Source organism: Macaca nemestrina, chromosome 18 (genome assembly GCF_043159975.1).
Source record: "Macaca nemestrina isolate mMacNem1 chromosome 18, mMacNem.hap1, whole genome shotgun sequence".
Classification (NCBI taxonomy): Eukaryota; Metazoa; Chordata; class Mammalia; order Primates; family Cercopithecidae; genus Macaca; species Macaca nemestrina.
In genome coordinates, this window is record NC_092142.1 from 86747531 (window position 1) to 86765544 (window position 18014).

The 18014-nt window shown below is 55.5% G+C and overlaps 1 long non-coding RNA gene across 1 annotated transcript in view; it reads right to left on the reverse strand.

The window, feature by feature from the left end:
- The window catches only part of LOC139359784 (uncharacterized), a 49840-nt gene extending 36473 nt beyond the window's left edge, over positions 1-13367 (reverse strand). Inside the window, exon 1 of the long non-coding RNA XR_011616197.1 lies at positions 13180-13367. This is a non-coding gene — a long non-coding RNA (uncharacterized lncRNA). The remainder of the gene's footprint in view (positions 1-13179) is intronic.
- Between the last annotated feature and the right edge of the window lie 4647 nt (positions 13368-18014).

The following is an 18014-nucleotide window of genomic DNA, read 5'->3' on the forward strand; positions in this document are numbered from 1 at the left end:
TCCCTGGGATCCCTGCCTTCCCAGAGCTGCCTGGTGTCATTATCCAGCCCTGCCCTGCCCAACCTGAAGGGATTTGCCTCCCAGCCTCCAGATTCTCTCTCTGCTGTGTCCACCCTGTTCTGGGCCCGGGGGCCTCTCTTACCCATGAGGGGTCTTTCTTGCCTACGGAGGGTCTCTTTTGCCCACGAGGGGTCTCTCTTGCCTGTGGGGGTCTCTCTTGCCCACTGTGGCTTCCAGTTGGGTTTGTGGCTGGGTTTTCTTCCCCAGCTCCCCTCTGGAGCTCTGCCGTGGGGCGTGCTTCTCCAGGAAGGCCAGCAGCCCCTCCCTGCTGCAGGGATCTCGGGACCTTCTGGGCTTTCCCTGTCCTCCCCGAGCCGGGGGACCCTGCTCCTGCTCTCTTGAAGCCTCAGTCTCCCAGGCCCTTCCCACCCTGGCGAATACTCCCTGTATCCCACCCTCCTCCCCACCACGTTCCCGCCACAACCCTGGTTGAGGAGGGTTGAAGGGAAAACAGCACGGCCTTGACTGCTGTCCTGAGGCTCCCCGGGATGACCCCTTGACTCCGCCTTTCCAGGAAGGCACCTGCTTAGTCAAACCCATAGCACCTGGACAGACACTTTATCCCATGTCTCGGGGTCTGATGGGCAGGGGCAGCATGTGGAGAGCGAGCTGATGGGCCCTCATCCTTCCTTCCCCAGAGGCTGACCTTTCCCGCTGGTCTCTGGGACCTCGTGGCCGTGGGATCTCCAACGCCGCCCAGCCATATTGCTGAGGGCGAGGGACCAGGCCTCTCTGTGGCTTGCTTCTTTCCGTGTCATAGCTGTCATCACAGCACTGCCACATGCCCATCTGCCTGTGGCTCACCCAGCTGGGAAGGAACTGAGGCTCTCCCCGTCCCGCCCTCGGCGCGTGGACCGCTGGACTTTCTTTTTTTTTTTTTTTTTTTTTGAGATAGGGTCTCGCTCTGTCACCCAGGCTGGAATACAGCAGTGTGACCTTGGCTCACACAACATCTACCTCGGGTTCAAGTGATTCTCCTACGTCAGCCTCCCAAGTAGCTAGGATTACAGGCATGCACCACCATACCTGGTTAATTTTTTTTTTTTTTTTTTGAGACAGAGTTTCACTCTTGTTGCCCAGGTTGGAGTGCAATGGCATGATTTTGGCCCACTGCAACCTCCACCTTCCAGTTTTAAGTGATTCTCCTGCCTCAGCCTCCCTGGGATTATAGGCGCTCACCACCACGCCCAGCTAATTTTTGTATTTTTAGTAGAGACAGGGTTTCACCACGTTGGCCAGGCTGGTCTCGAACCCCTGACCTCGTGATCTGCCCACCTCGGCCTCCCAAAGTGCTGGGATTACAGGCATGAGCCACTGCGCCCGTCTAATTTTTTGTATTTTTAATAGAGATGGGGTTTCACCATGTTGGCTAGGCTGGTCTCGAACTCGTGACCTCAGGTGATTCACCTGCCTCGGCCTCCCAAAGTGCTGGGATTACAGGTGTGAACCACCGCGCCTGGCTGGGTCCTGTGTTTTGACACCTGAGAAGGTGCAGCTCACCTGGTTCTGCAGTTAATTGCACCCTGAGTTCTCCCAGAGGAAGTCTGAGAAGGCCAAGCTGAGCCCACTGGCTGTCAGAATCCTCGTTTACATTGAATGAGCAGGGCGCAGTTTCCCCCGCTCCACAGGATGGTGGGGTGAGGTGGGAGCCCAGCCCGGGGGAGCAGCAGCCCCCCAGGGGTCAGGACCACGAAGCCTCAGGGAGGAGCAAGGGGGCCACGGAGGGCCAGGCATCAGAGTGGAGAGCAGACACACAGGACGCCCAGAGAGGCCCCCTGCCCCCCACCTCGCCCCCTCCAAGAACATTCCCTTCCAGTGAAGTCACTGCAGCCCCCCACATGGAGGAGAGGCAGCTTTAGGGTACCTGGGACACGAAGATGACCAAGACACACCACTGTGGTCAAGGGGCGTGTGGCTGAGGACGACGTCTGTCAACCTCCCTTAACATGGCCCACGTTCAGAAATCCACAGACATACGCGTACGTGTGTCGGAAACAAAAGTGGCACGAACAGTTCTCTCCAAGGAGCTGTGTTCTGCGCAGACCCCCGCAGCCCCTGTCCAACATACAGCCGGGTAAAGCTGCAGCCGGGCCTCCCAGCACCCCAGGCCCCTCCCTTTGCAGCCGGGGCACCTCCCACAGCTCTTTAAAAAGCCCACGGCCTCACATCCCCACGCGTCCTGCGGAAGACCGGAGCGGGATCTTCTGCCCCCCAGGGTCATTTCCCCAGCAGCCTGGCGCCCACCCAGCCCCGACACGGCCTGTCCTGGGAGGTGCCTACAGGGAGACTCCTATGTTTTCTTTCCCACTTCTGTGCCCACACGCGCTTGTAAGGGCTCCGGGAGGAGGGGGCTTCCCTTTTCTGTGGGTCTCTCTCAGGTCCTCCTTCCACAGAGCTACACAAGGCCCCACTAATTGCTCTGATTGCCTTGCCGCCACCTGGTGCAGATGCAGGCGCCTTCCCAAACAGAGCTGCGGGGCAGGACTGTAACTCACACTTCCTGCTTGAATCACATCTGCCTCTTGCATCAGCCACCAGCCTCTTTTTCATCCAGCATGGGAGGGTGCAGCTGGGGCAGAGCTGCCGTTGGTGTAAGGTCACTGACCCCTGGGGGCTGGGTTCATGAGTGGGATGGGAGTGGAGGTGCCCTGGAGGGCTCCTCTTTCTCTCCAGAACATGCTGCACCCTTTGTGTGCAGGTTGGCACCTGTGCAATCGGAGATAATGGGTGTAACACGGTCCAGTTGCTCCTCTGAGCTGCTCTGACACGTGCCTGCCCTCACCTGGGACACGGCAGGCTCCCCTGTGAGTCACCCCCAGAGGCACAGCTCCTGGAAGCAGGGGTGGAGGAGGGTAGGGAGGTTGGGGTGGGGCCCTTTAAGGAGTCAGCCCTGCCCTTTAATCCTCACAGGGACAATGGGAGCCAGAATGGCTGCCTGCCTTTTGAGATAACGCCAACCATGGAGGGCCTGGAAGGGGGAGCATCACCCAGGCACCTCACAGAGCACACACATGCAAAGCCGCACGGTCCACACCCCAGCAGACCTGGGACAGAGGCTTCGCCCCACAAGCTCCCAGTGCTGGTGCCGCCTGCCTGCAGCCCAGTGTTTGCAGCTGGACTTAGTTCTTAACCAGGGGACACAGCAATGTCTAGAACAGGGGTGTCCAATCTTTTGGCTTCCCTGGGCCACCCTGGAAGAAGAATTGTCTTGGGCCACACATAAAATGCACTAACAATAGCTGATGAGCTAAAAGAAAATCACGAAAAAAATCTCATAATGTTTTAAGCAAGTTTATGAATTTGGGCTGGATGCAGTGGCTCACTGTACTTTGGGAAGCCAAGGTGGGTGGATCACTTGAGGTCAGGAGATCAAGACCAGCCTGGCCCACGTGGTGAAACCCCGTCTCTACTAAAAATACAAAAATTAGCCAGGCACGTTGGTGCCTACCTGTAGTCCCAGCTACTTGGTAGGCTGAGGCAGGAGAATTGCTTGAACCCAGGAGGCAGAGGTTCCAGTGAGCTGAGATTGTGCCACTGCACTCCTGCCTGAGCCACAGAGCAAGACTCCATCTCAAAAAAAAAAAAAAAAAAGGAAAAGAAAAAGAAAGTTTATAAATTTGTGTTGGGCCTCCTTCAAAGCTGCACTGGGCCACATGAGGCCTGTGGACCACAGGTTGGACAAGCTTGGCGTGAAATATTTTTGGGTTTCACAATTAACTAAGGGGGAGGTTGCTACTGGCCTCCAGTCAGTGCAGGCCAGGGATGCTAAGCACCCTACAACGCACAGGAAACAACCAGTTAACCCCACAATGAAGATTTATCCAGCCCCAAATCCCAATAACCAAGACTGAAAAACCTGGGCTGGGAGAGACAGTGCTGCCATCGATTGGTTATGTCTGCCACTGGTGCAGACAGGGCAGTGGTGATGCCTGCAATCCTAATCCCACCCAGCAGACTGTCCTGAATGTATAACCCATCTCACCTCCCACTGTTCTCTCTGGGACCTTTACACCTGCAGTCTCCTTTGCTCTGTCAGCTCCAGGTTGAGGAAAGGTGCTTGGACCTGGGCCACCATGTTGCACAACTGCGTGGGCTTTACAACGTGTTGGCCTCATTTACATCGTTGTTTTCTTGAGGATGGTTTTTATACAGGCCAGGAGTTGAAATCTCAAAGAGCTACAGGGCCCAGACCCAGGAGAGAGATGAGTGAAGTGGGCAGGTGGGAATGATGGTTAAATGCGGAGGTACACCGCAACCAAGGGGCAACAGCCTTCAGCACCAGCCACTTCCGGGCTCTGAGGATGGTGAGCCCTAGGTTACTAAATCTTTAAGTTTTTTAAAAGGAAGTCAAAATTTGTTTTTCTTTTTCAAATGTGAAATCAGCTGGGTGGCCTCCAAAACTGCTGGGATCTGTTTTTTAAACAGCCAGGAATCTGTTTTCTAAAAAGATTTTTTGAGATGGAGTCTCACTCTGTCGCCCAGACTGGAGTGCAGTGGCGCGATCTCGGCTCACTGCAAGCTCCACCTCTCAGGTTCACACCATTCTCCTGCCTCAGCCTCCCGAGTAGCTGGGACTACAGGCACCCACCACCATGCCAGGCTAATTTTTTGTATTTTTAGTAGAGATGGGGTTTCACCACGTTAGCCAGGATGGTCTCGATCTCCTGACCTCGTGATCCACCCATCTCGGCCTCCCAAAGTGCTGGGATTACAGGCGTGAGCCACTGTGCCCGGCCTTTTAAAAAGATTTTAAACAATGTTGTTTATCTTGATAGGGATTTGGGTTGCCAAGTGTATGTGTCTGGCAAAACTCATGGAGTGGTGCCTGGGAGGAAGTTTGCTTCAGTGTATGTGACTGTACAGAAAGAAGAAAGAAGGAAGGGGCGGAAGGAAGGGAGAAAGGAAGAGAGAGGACTGAAATCAGTGCTGAACGCTACTTGGAGCCCAAGTCCAGTATGATTTCCGGAGGTTTCCCTGACACCCGCCATCCCATAACTCAACCATTTTACCATGTCCTGTGCCACTGGCATTCTTTTTTTTGAGACAGAGTCTTGCTCTGTCACCCAGGCTGGAGTGCAGTGGCACGATTTCGGATCACGGCAACCTTCACTGGGCGCAGTGCCCTGGCCCCAGGAGGACGCAGGGAGCCCACGCCCAGGAAGGAAAGGAGCCGTGCAGCACCAGGTGCTGCATTTGCTGTAGAAAATCCCTCTGCCGGGCCCTGGGAGCCCAGATCCAGCCTCGGCCTGCAGCATCTCCTGCTCTGCGCATTAGCCCAGGTTCTGTGGCCACACCGTTAAGAAACAACAGGCAGGCCGGGCGCGGTGGCTCACACCTGTAATCCCAGGACTTTGGGAGGCCGAGGTGGGCAGATCACAAGGTCAGGAGTTTGAGACCAGCCCGACCAACATGAAGAAACCCCATCTTTACTAAAAATACAAAAATTAGCTGGGCATGATGGCACATACTTGTAATCCCGCTACTCAGGAGGCTGAGGCAGGAGAATTGCTTGAACCTGGGAGGCGGAGGTTGCAGTGAGCCGACATCATGCCACTGCGCTCCAGCCTGGGCAACAGAGTGAGACTCCACCTCAAAAAAGAAGAAAAAAGAAGAGAAAAGAAACAACAGGCAGAGTGAGTCCCCAGCCATCACAGAAATGCACTGAAGTCCTCTGCTCTGTAGAGAGATGCGCAGGTTGCCCCCCAAACTGCCCGGGATCAGCGGGATGATGTGACATTGAGTGGCCTCATCTGCATGGAGGGAGTCACTATCCTCCCACCAGCAGGAGTTTTGGTCCTGCTGGAAAAGTTATCCTCAGGGAAATGAGGAGGCTGAGGCTCGAGGGGCCTGTCCCATATCGCAGGCTGAATTGAAGCAGAGCTTTGCACAGTGAAGACTAAACCAGTGTTTTCCCGCAGAGCCATGGGAACAGCTACGTCAGAGGCACTGGGGGCTGCTGCAGAGACCAAGTCGCAGCCCCTGTTGTGGTTGCGTGTGGCCTTGCTTGGAAATAGGGTCTTTGCAGATGTAGTTAAGATGGGGTCAGGCCGGGCGCGGTGGCTCGAGCCTGTAATCCCAGCACTTTGGGAGGCCGAGACGGGCGGATCACAAGGTCAGGAGATCGAGACCATCCTGGCTAACACGGTGAAACCCCGTCTCTACTAAAAAATACAGAAAACTAGCCGGGCAAGGTGGCGGCGCCTGTAGTCCCAGCTACTCGGGAGGCTGAGGCAGGAGAATGGCGGGAACCTGGGAGGCGGAGCTTGCAGTGAGCTGAGATCCGGCCACTGCACTCCAGCCTGGGCGACAGAGCGAGACTCCGTCTCAAAAAAAAAAAAAAAAAAAAGATGGGGTCACACCGGAACAGGGTGTGCCCCAAATTCAATGGCTGGTGTCCTTGTAGGAAGAAAAGACACAGAGACGCACACAGAGGAGAGGACACGGGACACAGAGGAGAGGACACGGGACACAGAGAGACACACAGAGGAGAGGACACGGGACACAGAGGAGAGGACACGGGACACAGAGAGACACACAGAGGAGAGGACACGGGACACAGAGACGCACACAGAGGAGAGGACACGGGACACAGAGACGCACACAGAGGAGAGGACACGGGACACAGAGACGCACACAGAGGAGAGGACACGGGACACAGAGACGCACACAGAGGAGAGGACACGGGAGACAGAGAGGAGAGGACACGGGACACAGAGACGCACACAGAGGAGAGGACACGGGAGACAGAGAGGAGAGGACACGGGACACAGAGACGCACACAGAGGAGAGGACACGGGACACAGAGACGCACACAGAGGAGAGGACACGGGAGACAGAGAGGAGAGGACACGGGACACAGAGGAGAGGACACGGGAGACAGAGAGGAGAGGACACGGGACACAGAGACGCACACACAGAGGAGAGGACACGGGAGACAGAGACGCACACAGAGGAGAGGACACGGGACACAGAGACACACACAGAGGAGAGGACACGGGACACAGAGGAGAGGACACGGGACACAGAGACACACACAGAGGAGAGGACACGGGACACAGAGACGCACACAGAGGAGAGGACACGGGACACAGAGGAGAGGACACGGGACACAGAGACACACACAGAGGAGAGGACACGGGACACAGAGACGCACACAGAGGAGAGGACACGGGACACAGAGACGCACACAGAGGAGAGGACACGGGACACAGAGACGCACACAGAGGAGAGGACACGGGACACAGAGACGCACACAGAGGAGAGGACACGGGAGACAGAGAGGAGAGGACACGGGACACAGAGACGCACACAGAGGAGAGGACACGGGAGACAGAGAGGAGAGGACACGGGACACAGAGACGCACACAGAGGAGAGGACACGGGAGACAGAGAGGAGAGGACACGGGACACAGAGACGCACACAGAGGAGAGGACACGGGACACAGAGACGCACACAGAGGAGAGGACACGGGACACAGAGACGCACACAGAGGAGAGGACACGGGACACAGAGACGCACACAGAGGAGAGGACACGGGAGACAGAGACGCACACAGAGGAGAGGACACGGGACACAGAGACACACACAGAGGAGAGGACACGGGACACAGAGGAGAGGACACGGGACACAGAGACACACACAGAGGAGAGGACACGGGACACAGAGACGCACACAGAGGAGAGGACACGGGACACAGAGGAGAGGACACGGGACACAGAGACACACACAGAGGAGAGGACACGGGACACAGAGACGCACACAGAGGAGAGGACACGGGACACAGAGACGCACACAGAGGAGAGGACACGGGACACAGAGACGCACACAGAGGAGAGGACACGGGACACAGAGACGCACACAGAGGAGAGGACACGGGAGACAGAGAGGAGAGGACACGGGACACAGAGACGCACACAGAGGAGAGGACACGGGAGACAGAGAGGAGAGGACACGGGACACAGAGACGCACACAGAGGAGAGGACACGGGAGACAGAGAGGAGAGGACACGGGACACAGAGACGCACACAGAGGAGAGGACACGGGACACAGAGACGCACACAGAGGAGAGGACACGGGACACAGAGACGCACACAGAGGAGAGGACACGGGACACAGAGACGCACACAGAGGAGAGGACACGGGAGACAGAGAGGAGAGGACACGGGACACAGAGACGCACACAGAGGAGAGGACACGGGAGACAGAGAGGAGAGGACACGGGACACAGAGACGCACACAGAGGAGAGGACACGGGAGACAGAGAGGAGAGGACACGGGACACAGAGGAGAGGACACGGGAGACAGAGAGGAGAGGACACGGGACACAGAGACGCACACACAGAGGAGAGGACACGGGAGACAGAGACGCACACAGAGGAGAGGACACGGGACACAGAGACACACACAGAGGAGAGGACACGGGACACAGAGGAGAGGACACGGGACACAGAGACACACACAGAGGAGAGGACACGGGACACAGAGACGCACACAGAGGAGAGGACACGGGACACAGAGACACACACAGAGGAGAGGACACGGGACACAGAGGAGAGGACACGGGACACAGAGACACACACAGAGGAGAGGACACGGGACACAGAGACGCACACAGAGGAGAGGACACGGGACACAGAGACACACACAGAGGAGAGGACACGGGACACAGAGACGCACACAGAGGAGAGGACACGGGACACAGAGACGCACACAGAGGAGAGGACACGGGACACAGAGACGCACACAGAGGAGAGGACACGGGACACAGAGACGCACACAGAGGAGAGGACACGGGACACAGAGACGCACACAGAGGAGAGGACACGGGACACAGAGACACACACAGAGGAGAGGACACGGGAGACAGAGAGGAGAGGACACGGGACACAGAGACGCACACAGAGGAGAGGACACGGGAGACAGAGAGGAGAGGACACGGGACACAGAGACGCACACAGAGGAGAGGACACGGGAGACAGAGAGGAGAGGACACGGGACACAGAGACGCACACAGAGGAGAGGACACGGGAGACAGAGAGGAGAGGACACGGGACACAGAGACGCACACAGAGGAGAGGACACGGGAGACAGAGAGGAGAGGACACGGGACACAGAGACGCACACAGAGGAGAGGACACGGGAGACAGAGAGGAGAGGACACGGGACACAGAGGAGAGGACACGGGAGACAGAGAGGAGAGGACACGGGACACAGAGGAGAGGACACGGGAGACAGAGAGGAGAGGACACGGGACACAGAGGAGAGGACACGGGAGACAGAGAGGAGAGGACACGGGACACAGAGACGCACACACAGAGGAGAGGACACGGGAGACAGAGACGCACACAGAGGAGAGGACACGGGACACAGAGACACACACAGAGGAGAGGACACGGGACACAGAGACACACACAGAGGAGAGGACACGGGAGACAGAGAGGAGAGGACACGGGACACAGAGGAGAGGACACGGGACACAGAGGAGAGGACACGGGAGACAGAGACGCACACAGAGGAGAGGACACGGGAGACAGAGAGGAGAGGACACGGGACACAGAGGAGAGGACACGGGACACAGAGACGCACACAGAGGAGAGGACACGGGAGACAGAGACACAGGGCAGGGGCCACAAGAAGGCGGGAGCCATGAGAAGGCAGGGATTGAGTGATGTGGCCACAGCCAGGGAACACCTGGAGCCTGGGGCAGGAAGCGTCCCCCTCTGGCACCTTCTCTGGGAGTGTGGACTTGCTCACGCCTTGACTTTGAACTTATTTTTTTTGAGATGGAGTCTTGCTCTGTCACCCAGGCTGGAGTGCAGTGGTGCGATCTCAGCTCACTGCAACCTCTGCTTCCCGAATTCAAGCAGTTCTCCTGCCTTAGCCTTGTGAGTAACTGGGACTATAGGCAAGCACCACCACGCCTGGCTTTTTTTTTTTTTTTTTTTTTTTGAGACACTCTCGCTCTGTTGCCTAGGCTGGAGGGCAGTGGCGTGGTTTCGGCTCACAGCAACCTCCACCTCCTGGGTTCAAGCAATTCTCCTGCCTCAACCTCCTGAGCAGCTGGGACTACAGGCGCGCACCACCACACCCGACTAATTTTTATATATATATATATATATATTTTTTTTTTTTTTTTGAGACGGAGTCTTGCTCTGTAGCCCGGGCTGGAGTGCAGTGGCCGGATCTCAGCTCACTGCAAGCTCCGCCTCCCGGGTTTAGGCCATTCTCCTGCCTCAGCCTCCGGAGTAGCTGGGACTACAGGCGCCCGCCACCTCGCCCGGCTAGTTTTTTTTTTTGTATTTTTAGTAGAGACGGGGTTTCACGGTGTTAGCCAGGATGGTCTCGATCTCCTGACCTCGTGATCCGCCCGTCTCGGCCTCCCAAAGTGCTGGGATTACAGGCTTGAGCCACCGCGCCTGGCCTAATTTTTATATTTTTAGCAGAGACTGGGTTTCACCATGTTGCCCAGGCAGGTCTGGAACTCCTGGTCTCAAGTGATCCACCTGCCTCGGCCTCCCAAAATGCTGGGATTACAGGTGTGAGCCACTGCACCTGTCCTTGAGTTGGAACTCTTGTCCTCCGGGACTATGAGAGGATCAAGGTTCAAGCCAACAGTGTGTGGTTATTTGTTGCAGTGGCCCTAGGGAACTAAAGCAGTCCCACCTGGGCTCCTGGCTGCACAGCCTTAGGCAGGAAGGGGGCCGCCGTCACAGGCATGGCCAATACAGAGGCGTCCTGTAGTTTGAGATCCCTAGCAGGGTTTGCCCACAGCTTCCTTCTGCCCGTCTCACATCCCCATGCAGCGCAGGTGTTCTGCCACTTCTGACCGAAGTTCAGTGCCCAGCCCCCTCGTCACGGCACTGCTGTGGCCCAGAGCCCAGAGACTCTACGAGAACCGTCACCATGGTTCTTTTCTGTACCACCGAGTCCGTCGGAGCTTGCCCCAGGGTCACAGAGCCCTGAGGCCAGGACCCAAAGCCAGTGCCTGTGGCTCAGGCCTGTCCATGCTTTCCCGACACCTGTGGCCCCTGCAACATCTCCACCCTCCATCTCTGTCCATCCTGGAACTGGTCGCCACGTGCTGGGCCTCTGCACGCTGCAGGCAGCCTTGTCAGCAGGTCCCCTGCAGGAGATCTGAGCACAAGCTCCTTCGGGGAGCAGGGAGGTGCAGAGGCAACACTAACGCCCGGGGCATCATTTCCGCTTCTGGGGCGGCAATTCTCCTAGAGCCTGGTCACAGCTGTGGCATTAGTGTCCCAGGGCTGCTATCAATAGGTTCCACAAACCAGGTGGCTCTAACAGCCGACACTGAGGGTCCTGCAATCCTGGAGAACTATAGTCCAAAATCAAGGAGTCAGCAGAGCCTGCTCCCTCCAGAGGCGCCTGGCTGCATCACTCCAATCCCTGCCTTCCTCCTCACACAGCCTCTCCTCTGTGTCTGTGTCCAAATTTCTCCCCTTCTTCTAAGGACACCTGTCACTGGGTTCAGGGCCGGCCCCTCGGTAAGCATGACTCATCTTAGATAATCACATCCGCAAAGACCCTGTTTCCAAATAGAGTCACGTCCTCAGATACCGGGGTTAGGACTCAAGCATATTCTAGGGTGTAACTCACCACACAGCTGTGGAGAAGCACGGCCACTCCCAAACCGTGGGCGGGGGCAGCAGCGTGCACACTGAGCGCTCTGCTTTTTTTTTTTTTGAGAAGGAATCTTGCTCTGTTGCCCAGGTGGGGGTGCAGTGGCACGATCTCAGCTCACCACAACCTCTGCCTCCCGGGTGATTCTCCCGCCTCAGCTTCCCAAGTAACTGGGACCATAGGCGCGTGCCACCACGCCCAGCTAATTTTTGTATTTTTAGTGGAGATGCGGTTTCACCATGTTGGCCAGACTGGTCGTGAACTCCTGACCTCATGATCCACCCGCCTCAACCTCCCAATGTGCTGGGATTACAGGCGTGAGCCACTGTGCCCGGCCAGCGCTCTGCTTTCTCCAGTGGGCCTCCCATCCTTGGCCTCACTGGAAGTCCTTGGACAAGAGAGGCCCTGAAAAAGGCTGCAGGGCTCAGGCCCCAGGCGCAGAGATGGGCAGAGGGAGCCCAACAGCCATGACTGGGAGGGGGCAGCTCTGCCCCACATACCCCTCCCTCAGAAGAGCCAGAAGAGAGAAAATGGTCTCCTCCCACGCGGGGTCTTTGAAGCAGCCCACGGATGCTGGTGACTCTGGCCGCAGTGTGGTTGCCTGCAGGACTGTCCCCAGGCCCTGGAGACCCACCTTTTCCTCTTAGCCAGCACCCTCGGCTTCACCCAGCCACAGCAAAGCATCCAAATTCCCCAATACTCTGAGTTCTTTGATGCAAAGCTGCCAAATGGGGAAGTGATTCCACTGAGGTGATGAGCACCTGGGGCTGGGACGGAGCAGTGCAGAGGGATGGCTGTGATCGGGTGGCCCCTGCACCCCACTGCGGCCCCAGCAGCTGGACCTCGGGTGACGGCAGAGCCTCTTCTGCTGCAGGAGGAAGTCAGGTCCGTTCATTCGAAACCTGTCATGAGCTTGGGTGGCTCCAGTGCTGGGCACCGATTAGAAAACAAGCCAGGGAATGCCAGGCGCGGTGGCTCACGGGTGTAATCCCAGCACTTTGGGAGGCCGAGGCGGGCAGATCACTTGAGGTCAGGAATTTGAGACCAGCCTGGCCCACATGGTGAAACCCCGTCTCTACTAAAAATGCAAAAATTAGCCAGGCCTGGTAGCACATGCCTGTAATCCCAGCTACTCAGGAGACTGAGCTTAAGCCTGAGAGGTGGAGGTTGCAGTGAGCAGAGATCGTGCCACTGCACTCCAGCCTGGGCAACAGAGTAAGACTCTGTCTCAAAAAAAAAAAAAAAAAAAAAAAAAGAGGGATTGAGGCCTGAATGTAACACCCAAAACTGTCAAAACCCTGGAAGACAACCCGGGCAATACCATCCTCGGCACAGGAACGGGCAGATTTCATGATGACGGCGCCAAAAGCAATTGCAACAAAAGCAAAAATTGACAAATGGGATCTAATTAAACTTAGATCCTGAGGTAAGTGCTCCCTCCCGGCCCATCCGTTCATTTTCCCACATTTTCCCAACTCACCCATCGCCTGGTCTCTGCTGCCTCTTGCTTTGAAGGCTCTTATCACACAGCGGCAGCTGATAATCAGTCTCTCACCCCGATGGATTCTCAGCCCGGAGCGGAGCAGCCCAGGCGGGCCTGTGTGCAGGGCTCAGAGAACAGCTCTGTAGGAGAGTTCCGCACAGCAAAAGAAACTGTCAACAGACTAAACAGACAACCTACAAAATGGGAGAAAATACGTGCAAATTATGCGTCTGACAAAGGCCTAAAATGCAGCATCTATAAGGAACTTAAACGAATATACAAGAAAAAAAAACTGCATTTAAAAGTGGAAAAAGAAGACTTGGCCGGGCGCGGTGGCTCACGCCTGTAAGCCCAGCACTTTGGGAGGCCGAGGCGGGTGGATCATGAGGTCAGGAGATCGAGACCATCCTGGTTAACATGGTGAAACCCTGTCTTTACTAAAAAATACAAAAAATTAGCCAGGCGTGGTGTCAGGCGCCTGTAGTCCCAGCTACCCGGGAGGCTGAGGCAGGAGAATGGTGTGAACCCGGGAGGCGGAGCTTGCAAGTGAGCCGAGATCGCGCCACTGCACTCCAGCCTGGGCGACAGAGCAAGACTCTGTCTCAAAAAAAAAAAAAAAAAAAAAAAAAAAAAGTGGGGAAAGGACATAAACAGACACTTTTCCATAGAAGACATACATACAGCGAACAAATATATGAAAAGAAGCTCAATATCACTGATCATTAGAGTAATGCAAATCAAAACCACAATGAGATACCATCTCACACCAATCAGAATGGCTATTAAATTTTTTTTTTTTTTTTGAGACAGAGTCTTGCTCTGTCGCCCACGCTGGAGTGCAGTGGCGCTATCTCGGCTCACTGCAAGCTCCGCCTCCCGGGTTCACACCATTCTCCTGCCTCAGCCTCCCAAGTAGCTGGGACTACAGGCACCCACCACTACGCCCGGCTAATTTTTTGTATTTTTAGTAGAGATGGGGTTTCACCGTGTTAGCCAGGATGGTCTCAATCCACTGACCTCATGATCCGCCCACCTCAGCCTCCCAAAGTGCTGGGATTACAGGCATGAGCCACCGAGCCCGGCCCTAGAGAGTTATTTATAAGTGCACAGTGATAATGCATGTTCTGACACATCAAACATCTTCTTATAGGGAACATTGAAACATTTTGCAACAGCTTGAATTCAAGCCATTGCACTCATAGCACCACCCAATGTCCCCAGCCTCACCTGGGGAATGAGCAAATGCTGGACACCCTCCTACAGAGCTTTTCTCTGAACCCTCCACACAGGCCCAGCCAGGCTACTCGGCTCCGGGCTGAGAACCCGTCGGGGTGAGGGAGTGATGGGTAAGCTGCCACTGTGTGATTGCAGCCTTCAAAGCAAGAGGCAGCAGAGACCAGCTGATAAGTGAGTTGGGAAAACGTGGGGAAAATGAACGGTTGGGCCAGGGAGGAAGCACTTACCGCAGGAAGCCACGCCCAGCCCAGCCCCCAGCCCAGCCTGCTGGGGCCTGAGACACTGAACAGAGCTGCTGTTTGCCAAGCGTTCTGGTTACACTTTTGTTGTGGGATCTGTAACCTGGGGTGGTTGCCAGGCTACTGCAAAGACAGGAACATGGTGTCCCTTGTAACATCTGGACCTGAGCCATCTCAGTGTGGAAGTCATGGCCAGAGAGGTTTCTAGAACCTGAGACCTTGACTATCACCCTACCTTATTTCTCTTTCTCCTGGCGACCTGGAATCCCAGGTTGCAAAGGGTCTTACAGGTGTATAACCCAAACCCAGGGCCTGCACTAAACCTCGACTCTGCTCTGTGGCCCCCAGCGGCCCCGAGGTCTCCTTCTATGCTTGCCCATCCTTGGTTGGTGAACACGAGCCCTTTCATGAACCCGCAGGGAAAGCCTTGCAGGCCCTACAGCGGCTGCTCCCAGGACAGTCTTGGGGTTTTCCTGACACTATTTTCTTCTCCTCCAAAGATATTCCCCCTTAGACCGGACGCAGGGGCTCACGCCTGTAATCCCAGCACTTTGGGAGGCCTAGGCGGTGGATCACTTACGGTCAGGAGTTTGAGACCGGCCTGGCCAACGTGATGAAAACCCCGTCTCTACTAAAAATACAGTAATTAGCTGGGCGTACCGTGGTGGTGCACGCCTGTAGTCTCAGCTACTTGAGAGGCTGAGGCAGGAGAATTGCTCGAAGCTGGGAGGTGGAGGTTGCAGTGAGCCGAGATCATGCCTCCAGCCTGGGTGACAGAGTGAGACCCTAAAAATAAAAAATTTAAAAAACCCAAAGACGTTACCCTTGTTGGGACCTCCTCAAAGTGTGTGCCTGGGATATGAAGATAAAAATAAGACCCAGAGACTTGGGGTGAAGAACCAGACCTGGCCACATGTCCATTCCCTCCTTGAGTTAAGGAGGGAGAAGAGCTGGCCACACTTGGAGTTCCCGAGAGTTCCCCTTCAGGTGCCTTTCCCACCCTCCCACCTCGATATCTTTCCTCCTGGGCTTGCCCTTGGCCCCTGAAATTCTATCATCAAAGCTTTGTTGCAGGCCAGGTGCGGTGGTTCACGCCTGTAGTCTCAGGACTTTGGGAGGCCAAGGTGGGTGGATCACCTGAGGTCAGAAGTTCGAGACCAGCCTAGCCAACATGGTGAAAACCCATCTCTACTACAAATACAGAAGTTATCTGGGCGTGGTGGCACACGCCTGTAATCCCAGCTACTTGGGAGGCTGAGGCAGGAGAATCGCTTGAACCCGGGAGGTGGAGGTTGTAGTGAACGGAGATCGCGCCACTGTACTCCAGCCTGGGCAACAAAGCAAGACTCCGTCTCAAAGAAAAAAAAAGCAAAACCTTTATTGCTTTGTGTCAAAAGACCCAAAACAGGCCAGCTGAGGTGGCTCACACCTGTAATCCCCGTGCTTTGGGAGGCTGAGGTGGAAGGACCACTTGAGCCAAGGAGTTCAAGACCAGCCTGGGCAACATAGAGAGACCTCGTCTCAGTAAAAAATTTGAAAATTACGGCTTGGCGCAGTGGCTCACGCCTGTAATCCCAGCACTTTGGGAGGCCGAGGCGGGTAGATCACGAGGTCAGGAGATCGAGACCATCCTGGCTAACATCCTCACTGGGAGACAGCGAGACTCCATCTCAAAAAAAAAAAGGAAAAAAAAGAACAGAAAAGTTTACGTGCCTGTGGACATCTCACTGCCACTGCCCACCCCCCCCACTTTTATTTTGAGATGGAGTTTCGCTCTTATAGCCCAGGCTGTAGTGCAGTGGCGCCATCTCGGCTCACTACAACCTCCGCCTCCCAGGTTCAAGCAATTCTCATGCCTCAGCCTCCAGAGTAGCTGGGATTACAGGCGCCCACCATCATGCCCAGCTAATTTTTGTATTTTTAGTAGAGACGGGGCTTTGCCGTGTTGGCCAAGCTGGTCTCGAACTCCTGACCTCAGGTGATCCACCTGCTTCAGCCTCCCAAAGTGTTAAGATTACAGGTGTGAGCCACTGTGCTCAGCCTGTATCTTCTTTAGGTTTGGTTTTCTGTGAACCCCTGCCATTTCTTTTTGAGATGGAGTTTCACTCTTGTTGCCCAGGCTGGAGTGCAATGGCGTGATCTTGGTTCACCGCAACCTCTGCCTCCCGGGTTCAGGTGATTCTCCTGCCTCAGCCTCCCTAGTAGCTGGGATTACAGGCATGTGCCACCATGCCCGGCTAGTTTTGTATTTTTATTAGAGACAGGGTTTCTCCGTGTTGGTCAGGCTGGTCTCGAACTCCCGACCTCAGGTGATCCGCCTGCCTCGGCCTCCCAAAGTGCTGGGATTATAGTATGAGCCACCACTCCTGGTCTTTTTTTTTTTTTTTTTTAGACAGAATCGTGCTCTTGTCCCTAGGCTGGAGTGCAATGGTGCGATTTCGGCTCACTGCAACCTTTGCCTTCTGAGTTCAAGCAATTCTCCTGCCTCAGTCTCCTGAGTAACTGGGATTACAGGCATGTGCCACTGCGCCTGGCTAATTTTTGTATTTTTAGTAGAGACAGGGTTTTGCCATGTTGGCCAGGCTGGTCTTGAACTCCTGACCTCAGGTGATCCACCCGCCTCGGCCTCCCAAAGTGCTGGGATTACCGGCGTGAGCCACCACGCCCAGCCTGACCCTCTATTTTAATGCAGACTTTTTAAGTGTGATGTACATGCCCTAAGTGTCCACTGTTTGATGAATTTCACAAAGGGGCCATTGCCGTGTACCCAGCACTATGGTTGAGAATCAGAGTGAGGCCCCACACAGAAGTCTCTTGGTTAGAACCCTTTCCCATCACCTGCCACAAAGAAGATGTCATCCCCCAAAATGCACATCCACCTGGAACTCCAGAACGTGGCCGTATTTGGAAGTAGGGTCTTTGCAGATGGAATGAGCTAGGATGAGGTCACACTCATCTTAGTGTGGAAGGTGGGCCCTAAATTCTATGACTAGGCCCTTATAAGGGGAGGGAGAGGCAGATGCAGACATGCAGGGGAGAGGCTATGTGAAGGCCAAGGCCGAGACCGGAGTGGTGCAGCCACCCGCCAGGGGACAGTAAGGACCCTCCCCAAGAGCCCTCAGAGGGAGCACAGCCTTGCTGTCACCCTGACCTCAGATGCCTGCCTCCAGAACTGGGACAGTGCATTCCTGTTCTGTAAGCCACCTCGTTTGTCCATTTATGGTGGATGTGACCACAGCCCAAGGGCTCTCACACTGTCCCATGGCCACATAGCTGCTGGCCACCAGAAGGGAGGAACAGCTGTGGGACCCCTCTGGCCAAAGGCAAGCTGTGGGCTCAGCTGACAGCCGCTGGCAG